This window comes from Tursiops truncatus, chromosome 3, assembly GCF_011762595.2.
Source record: "Tursiops truncatus isolate mTurTru1 chromosome 3, mTurTru1.mat.Y, whole genome shotgun sequence".
Classification (NCBI taxonomy): domain Eukaryota; kingdom Metazoa; phylum Chordata; class Mammalia; order Artiodactyla; family Delphinidae; genus Tursiops; species Tursiops truncatus.
In genome coordinates this window covers 157,439,998-157,447,900 of record NC_047036.1, presented here as the reverse complement: position 1 = coordinate 157,447,900, position 7,903 = coordinate 157,439,998, and positions in this window count along the sequence as shown.

Genomic DNA, 7,903 nt, shown 5'->3' with positions numbered 1-7,903 from the left:
AGACCCTCTCTCCAAATACAGTCACACTCCAAGGTATGGGGAGTTAGGACTTCAACATATGAGTTTTGGGGGGACACAACTCAGGCTGTCACACAAGGTGTGACATACCATCAAGGGATGCATGACTTATCTCCTACAATCCTTGGAACCTGCTCCAGCTCTATTTTCTTTATAAGTCTGGGTTTTAAAGAATAAAGGAGCAAGGGAAACATAGATCACTTTTTTGTTGGGGGGGATTGTGGCTTGGATTTGATTTTATCCCCTGGGACAAGAGAAATATAGATCATTTTTTGAGGGGAATTGTGGATTGGATTAGATAATCTTTTCATTCTTTCAATCCTTCATGCCAGCCAGAACAAGATAAATTTATCTCTGACCACAGAAGTTTTCTGTTGTAAAATATGTGACCTGCTTTCTGGGTTTATCCTGAAAAGAGAAGATGGATGTAACGTGGGGTGTGATCAAAGGCAGGCTGGAAGCTGCAAGCAAGAGATGGAAACTCATGAGGATGGAATAAAGCCTGTGACCAACTGTGTTGCTTCTGACCTCAGTGATGAGGGTTTTCTGCAGAACCCAGAGCCCTTTGTTATGGAGATAAACACACGCACTTGGCCCAAGAGGCAGAGAGATTCAAAGAGGATCTAGCAGAATGTAGAACAGTTGCAGCTCCATCTGTTGCTTCATGTCAGTGAGGCAAATCAATAGATCTTCAGTAGTGTGTGTGTGTGTGTGTGTGTGTGTGTGTGTGTGTGTGTGTGTATTTCCACAAATGGCAGCTGCTTCCTGTAACCCTCCAAATATTCCAAGAATCTTCCTTATCGTCTGTATTAGTTTCCTGTGGCTGCTGTTACACATTACCACAATGTGGGTGGCTTATAAGAACAGAAATTAATTTTCTTACCGTTCAGGAGGCCAAAAACCCAAAGTCAAGGTATCAGTAGGGGTGCACGCCCTGTAAAGGCTTTAGGGGAGGATAATTCTTTGCCTCTTCCAGCTTCTGGTGGCTCCAGGAGTTCCTTGGCTTGTGGCCACATCACTCCAATTTCTGCCTTTACATCATAGGGCTTTCTCTTCTTTGTGTCTTCTCCTCTTCTGTATCTTATAAGGACAATTGTCATTGGATTTAGGGCACACCTAAGTAATCCATAATTATGTCATCTCAAGATCCTTAACTAATTGAAATTGGTGAAGACACTTTTTCTAAATAAGGTCACATTCACAGGTTCTGGGTAGGCATATCTTTTGTGGCGCTGCCAATCAAACCACGGTATGGCTCAAGAAATGTAGCTCAGTCTATTTAAGACAAAGATTTTAGTGGTCCCAGGCAGTGGAGTTGTGAGTCAGGCAAGGGAAAACAGCCGTAAAGGATATGTTTATCAAGCCAGTTACCAACATGGTCAACTGGTATTCCTGCTGGGGAACGACTGGAGCCAGTGTAATATATGTGCTTCAGACTTATCTCACCCAATAAGCAAGTGAGTTATACACCAGCTCCTGTCAGTCTGGTTAAGGAATGATTCCTGGGGCATTAATTCTCTGTGCATGTGGATAGGGAAGACTAGGGAAATTCTTCAGGCAAAAGATGCAGATGTGAAATTTTGAAGGCAGACAGAATGCACTAAAATGGAAAATGATGATGGGATATCTTGTATATTATGCTTCTCCATCCTACCTTCCGGGAATGCAGTTGCAATAGCTGGAAGGGCAGAAGCTATTTTGTGATCATGAGGGTGAAAACCCCATGCTAAAGGTGGTAGAGCAGAAAAGTAGAAGGATCCTGAGTACTTGAGGGCCAGCCTAGAACTGCTTAGCTCTAGAATTCATGTTTCAGGAGGAAAAAAGCTTCTTTGGTTAGGCCATGTAGTCTGGTTTCTACCATATGTAGCCAATTGCATTTTAAAACAGGAATAGGAGAAATTTGCTAGCAACATACCTGATCGCCTTGACGGGGCATCCCTGTAGAGTGTTATAAAGAAAAGGCAGCATCCTTCTACAGTCATACTCTCGGACAGAACTCTGTGAAATGTTCTCTATCTATATTGTCCACTATGGTGGACTAGCCATGCATAGCTTATTGAGCACTTGATATGTAGCTAGTATGACTGAGGCACTAAATTTCTAAAGTTTTTATTTATTTTTCATTATTTTAGACTTAGACAGCCATATGTGGCCAATAGCTACCATATTGTATTGGACAGCACAGTTTTAAGGAATATTGTCTTTGGGGTAATGGAGCTATTTTAGTAGCATTAGGAGAGGGAAGGACAAAGCTCTGATACCTGTCCTAGAGTGTAGGGTTCAAGTTTCTTTATTTGACCTCATATCTATGACTAAACTGAAACTGAGGGTTCCTTCTAATGATGAGTATTTCTGGCTGAGACTCCAAAGCTGCTGTACCTCGATGACCTCTTGAGGAGTCACATTCCGCTTAGAGCAGCTGAGACCTTGAAGTGACAAAGCTCAAGCCCCGATTTATAAATGACTGAGGAAAGGAGCTTCTTGTCTTGGAGATAAGGGAAATCAAAACCACAATGAGATATCACCTCACACCTGTCAGAATGGCTGTCATGGAAAGACCACAAATAACAAATGTTGGCAGGGATGTAGAGAAAAGGGAACTCTAGTACACTCTTGGTGGGAATGTAACTGGTGCCGCTGGAGTTTATATATGTAAACTGGTGTGTGTGTATACACACATGCAATGGAATATTACTTAGCCATAAAAAGAATGCAATTCTGCTATTTACAGCAAGATGGATGGACCTACAGAGTATTATGCTTAGTGAAATAAGTCAGAGAAAGCCATATTCTGTATGATATCACTTATATGTGGAATCTGAAAAAAAAAGAATGTGTACACAAAATAGAAAAAGACTCACAGATACAGAAGAGAAACTGTGGTTACCAAGGAGGAGAGGGAAGGGGGGAGGGACAAATTAGGGGTATGGGATTAACAGATACAAAGCACTATGTATAACATAGATAAGCAATGAAGATATACTGTATAGCACAGGGAATTATATCCATTATCTTATAATAATCTATAATGGAGTATAATCTGCAAAAATACTGAATCACTATGCTGTACACCTGAAACTAATATAATATTGTAAGTCAACTATACTTCAACTAAAAAAAAAACCAGAAAAAACCAATAAGAATAGAAAACCTTAAGATGATAAAAGATCAAAGTATGTAAATAAAAATTTAAAAGGAATAGATACAAGTAAATATATATATATGATACTGTGCTCACCCTGATCACAATGAAAGGAAGTCAGATTAAAATACTAGGGGAATCTTAATAAATCTTATTCTAGGGTTTGAGTTATTTCCAAGCCTACAGCCTCAGAGACAGAATATTTCCTGGTGGGGGAGCTGACTTCCAGAAATAAGAGTTTTTATATTAGAGGGTTCCTGTTTCCTTGGAAATTGAGCTATTATTAAAATAAGGTTTGACTAGAGACAACATAATACTGTGCTTAAGAGAGTGGTCTGATTTTTTTCTCTTTTTTTAAAATTAATTTTTATTGGAGTAAGTTGATTTACAATGTTGTGTTAGTTTCTGCTGTACAGCAAAGTGAATCTGTTATATACAGATATCCATTATTTTAGATTCTTTTCCCATTACAGAGTATTGAGTAGAGTTTACTGAGAGTGGTCTGATTTAGACAGCCCTGGGTTTGAGCCTCCCTTCATCACATGTATGACCTTGAGCAAGATCCTCACACCATGATCAAGTGGGGTTTATTCCAGGAATGCAAGGATTCTTCAATATACGCAAATCAATCAATGTGATACACCATATTAACAAACTGAAGGAGAAAAACCATATGATCATCTCAATAGATTCAGAAAGAGCTTTCAACAAAATTCAACACCCATTTATGATAAAAACCCTCCAGAAAGTAGGCATAGAGGGAACTTACCTCAACATAATAAAGGCCATATATGACAAACCCACAACCAACATCGTCCTCAATGGTGAAAAACTGAAACCATTCCCACTAAGATCAGGAACAAGACAAGGTTGCCCACTCTCACCACTATTATTCAGCATAGTTTTGGAAGTTTTAGCCACAGCAATCAGAGAAGAAAAAGAAATAAAAGGAATACAAATCAGAAAAGAAGAAGTAAAGCTGTCACTATTTGCCGATGACATGAGAGAATCCTAAAGATGCTACCAGAAAACTACTAGAGCTAATCAATGAATTTTGGTAAAGTAACAGGATACAAAATTAATGCACAGAAATCTCTTGCATCCCTATACACTAACAATGAAAAACCTGAAAGAGAAATTAAGGAAACACTCCCATTTACCACTGCAACAAAAAGAATAAAATACCTAGGAATAAACCTACCTAAGGAGACAAAAGACCTGTATGCAGAAAATTATGACACTGATGAAAGAAATTAAAGATGATACAAACAGATGGAGAGATATACCATGTTCTTGGATTGGAAGAATCAACATTGTGAAAATGACTCTACTACCCAAAGCAATCTACAGATTCAATGCCATCCCTATCAAACTACCACTGGCATTTTTCACAGAACTAGAACAAAAAATTTCACAATTTGTATGGAAACACAAAAGACCCCGAATAGCCAAAGCAATCTTGAGAAAGAAAAATGGAGCTGGAGGTATCAGACTCCCTGACTTCAGACTATACTACAAAGCTACAATAATTAAGACAGTATGGTATTGGCACAAAAACAGAAATATAGATCAATGGAATAGGATAGAAAGCCCAGAGGTAAACCCACGCACATATGGTCACCTTATGTTTGATAAAGGAGGCAAGTATATACAGTGGAGAAAAGACAGCCTCTTCAATAAGTGGTGCTGGGAAAACTGGACAGCTACATGTAAAGGAATGAAATTAGAACACTCCCTAACACCATACACAAAAATAGACTCATAATGGATTAAAGACCTAAATGTAAGGCCAGACACTATCAAACTCTTAGAGGAAAACAGAGGCAGAACACTCTATGGCATAAATCACAGCAAGATCCTTTTTGACCCACCTCCTAGAGAAATGGAAATAAAAACGAAAATAAACAAATGGGACTTAATGAAACTTAAAAGCTTTTGCACAGCAAAGAAACCATAAATAAGACGAAAAGACAACCCTCAGAATGGGAGAAAATATTTGCAAATGAAGCAACTGACAAAGGATTAATCTCTGAAATTTACAAGCAGCTCATGTGGCTCAATATCAAAAAAACAAACAACCCAATCCAAAAATGGACAGAAGACCTAAATAGACATTTCTCCAAAGAAGATATACAGATTGCCAACAAACTCATGAAACAATGCTCAACATCATTAATCGTTAGAGAAATGCAAATCAAAACTACGAGATATCATCTCACACCAGTCAGATTGGCCACCATCAAAAAAATCTACAAACAGTAAATGCTGGAGAGGGTGTGGAGAAAAGGGAACCCTCTTGCACTGTTGGTGGTAATGTAAACTGATACAGCCACTATGGAGAACAGTATGGAGGTTCCTTAAAAAACTAAAAATAGAACTACCATATGACCCAGCAATCCCACTACTGGGCATATACCCTGAGAAAACCATAAGTCAAAAAGAGTCATGTACCACAATGTTCATCGCAGCTCTATTTACAATAGCCCGGACATGGAAGCAACGTAAGTGTCCATCAACAGGTGAATGGATAAAGAAGATGTGGCTCATATATACAATGGAATATTACTCAGCCATAAAAAGAAAGGAAATTGAGTTATTTGTAGTGAGGTGGATGGACCTAGAGTCTGTCATACAGAGTGAAGTAAGTCAGAAAGAGAAAAACAAATACCATATGCTAACACATATATATATGGAATCTAAAAATCAAACAAAAAAATTGGTCATGAAGAACCTAGGGGCAAGATGGGAATAAAGATGCAGACCTACTAGAGAATGGACTTGAGGATATGGGGAGGGGGAAGGGTAAACTGGGAAAAAGTGAGAGTGTGGCATGGACATATATACACTACCAAATGTAAAATAGATAGCTAGTGGGAAGCAGCCACATAGCACAGGGAGATCAGCTCGGTGCTTTGTGACCACCTAGAGGGGTGGGATAAGGAGGGTGGGAGGGAGGGAGATGCAAGAGGGAAGAGATTTGGGGATATATGTATATGTATAACTGATTCACTTTGTTATAAAGCAGAAATTAACACACCATTGTAAAGCAATTATACTCCAATAAAGATGTTAAAAAAAGAAAGAAAGAAAGAAAAGCAATGAAGAGAACACAGTTCGATATTGGTAGATGTGATTATACAAAATTTACATACACTCACAATTCCTCTAAATACGTCTATACTTACATTTAAAAAATCTAAAATTAAACAGCCAATTTTTGAAAAACTTGAATTCTCTGTTTGAGAGATTGCACTTAAAAAGAGGAATAAAAGTTCATAGATCCTACTATACAAAAGAGGATTCACACAGATATTAGGAGATAGAGAAAGTAAATGGCTAAGAAATCCACATACATATTCAGCCTCAGAGGTAATGAAACAATTGCAAAGTAAGGTCATTAGTACGCCATTCTTCATATCCTAATTTTTTTTTCAATTTTTTTCACAGATGATAATGTGAAGGGTATGCCTTTTGCAACTGCTGTTTCAAGGATGCATTCACAATAATTTTTTGGTGTGTACCTTTCTCATCAATATGGAAACATTGTCAAATATACCCTGTCATACAGACCTACTAGAGAATGGACTTGAGGATATGGGGAGGGGAAAGGGTAAACTGTGACAAAGCGAGAGAGAGGCATGGACATATATACACTACCAAACTTAAGGTAGATAGCTAGTGGGAAGCAGCCGCATAGCACAGGAAAATCAGCTCAGGGCTTTGTGACCGCCTGGAGGGGTGCGATAGGGAGGGTGGGAGGGAGGGAGATGCAAGAGGGAAGAGATATGGGAACATATGTATATATATAACTGATTCATTTTGTTGTAGAGCAGAAACTAACACATCATTGTAAAGCAATTATACTCCAATAAAGATGTTAAAAAAAAAAAAAGAAAGAAATTCTGGAGCTTCCACTTACATTGAATATTTTTAAATTATTTTGTGTAAGAGACTTTAATTAAATGTGTTTAGATGGGGAACAATGAATTTGTTAAAATAAGTGAATGAAAATCAAAATAAACATCTTATTTAAAATATATATATATATATATATATATATATACCCTGTCATAAAAATTAAAAAGAAATGGTCTCACTCTGTTTTATATGCCTCCATCGCTAACGCCCCATTTTTATACTCCAGTTAATTAACAAGATATAGGACACTGTTTCACTTTTACTGGAAGCAGTTTATGCCTTTCATCCCTCTTCTAATTGGGCTTCCATTCCTGTCATTTAATTGGTATCACTGAACATTGCCTTCCTGACTTCAGTGTTCACTTCTCTTTTTAGTATCATAAAAATACATTGATACTTAATCAAGCAAGCGAACAACCATAGTGGTCTCTGGGCTCTGGGCTAGGCTGAAATGGTTCTCAGGTGACCTCTGGTAAATATTCTCTCTGACCTTTTCCTGCAACGTCTTTTGGGCTCTTGGAATCTCCTGCATGGGAACTCTGAGAGGAAGGTCTCCGTGTGGAAGTCTGAATCCATTCCTGGATGGTTGATAATGGAGACTGAAGCTCTGTCCCCAGACGACATCAGAAAGGGGTCAAGCATTGGTCCTTTAGTCAGACTTAGGACTCCAAAAGCAACAACTGGGTCTTGTCCATGTCAAGGTTATACAAGCTCAGGGACTGCAGCAGAGGAGATGTTTACAGCTCTTTATGTCTGTTCATTAGGTACACCCACTCTTGTTACTACATAACAAGACCCTGGTTGGACAAAAAGGACTTTTTCTTC